The sequence below is a fragment of the Sinocyclocheilus anshuiensis genome, unplaced genomic scaffold, assembly GCF_001515605.1.
Source record: "Sinocyclocheilus anshuiensis isolate Anshui unplaced genomic scaffold, SAMN03320099.WGS_v1.1 scaffold3632, whole genome shotgun sequence".
In the NCBI taxonomy this organism is placed as follows: domain Eukaryota; kingdom Metazoa; phylum Chordata; class Actinopteri; order Cypriniformes; family Cyprinidae; genus Sinocyclocheilus; species Sinocyclocheilus anshuiensis.
The window spans coordinates 1-1,254 of record NW_015549771.1 but is presented as its reverse complement, the minus strand read 5'-3'; the positions used below and the strand labels follow the sequence as shown (position 1 = coordinate 1,254).

The window sequence follows — 1,254 nt, the reverse complement described above, 5'->3', positions numbered from 1 at the left end:
TGAAAGTGCTGGATCTGAAGATGATCTACTTACTGTGAATGTGTTTTGTATGACTGTGTAGAGAAGATGAATGACTGAAACACCTCCCACATGCAGTGCAGTGATACGGTTTCTCTCCAGTGTGGATCCTCTCGTGTCTTTTCAGAGTTGATGAATCACTGAATCTCTTGTCACAGTGTGAACACTTGTAAGGTTTCTCTCCAGTGTGGATCCTCTCATGTAGTTTTAAACAGTTTGCTGAAGTAAAATTCTTTTCACACTCAAAGCACATGTACTCTCTCACAGCAGTATGCATTTTCTAATGTACTTTCAAATATTGTAGACATGAAAAACTCTTTCCACACAAATAACATGAATGTGGCTTCTCCTTTGTATGAACTCTCAGGTGCTGCTTCAGTTCTGAAGCCCTCAAAAATGTTTTGCTGCATTGATCACATGTGTACAGTTTCTCTCCAGTGTGGATGTTCATGTGTCCCTTAAGACTTGATGATTGTGAGAAACTCTTCCCGCACTTATCACAAGTGAATAGTTTCTCTCCAGTGTGGATGTTCATGTGTACCTTAAGGCTTGATGATTGAGTGAAACTCTTCCCGCACTGATCACAAGTGTATGGTTTCTCTCCAGTATGAACTCTCATGTGACCATCAAGACTATATTTGCATTTCAAACTTTTTCCACAAAGATTACATGTGTACAGTTTCTCTCCTGTATGAACTTTCATATGTGTCATAAGGCTTCCTTTTCGTGCGAAACTCTTCCCGCACTGATCACATGTGTACGGTTTCTCTCCAGTGTGGATCCTCTCATGTGTTTTCAGGATTCCTGACCGACTGAATCTCTTGTCACAGTGTGAACACTTATAAGGTTTCTCTCCAGTGTGGATCCTCTCATGTAGTTTTAAACAGTTTGCTGAAGTAAAAGTCTTCTCACACTCAAAGCACATGTACTCTCTCACAGGTCATTTTTGTAAATTATATGTCCCTGAAACTCTCAATCAAATGAGGTACATCAAAATTCTAATTATTATTATTTTTAATACACTATAGTCACAATTAACATGTTTCTACAGGGAGAACTATTAAATATGTTTGATCAACTACACAATTATCTAACATAATGTTATTGAAAAAAGTACCCTATTACAACAAATCTAAATCTGCTTTAAGCTTTATAACCTTCTGCATTATTAATGAAGAATCAAGAATTAATACCAACCTGTTAGTTCTTCAGTATCTTCAGTGTGTTTCATTCTGC

General features: G+C 37.4%; 1 pseudogene; it reads right to left on the bottom strand.

Annotated features, from left to right (window-relative positions):
- Positions 1-6: 6 nt before the first annotated feature.
- Positions 7-952, bottom strand: LOC107660838 (zinc finger protein 271-like; annotated as a pseudogene).
- Between the last annotated feature and the right edge of the window lie 302 nt (positions 953-1,254).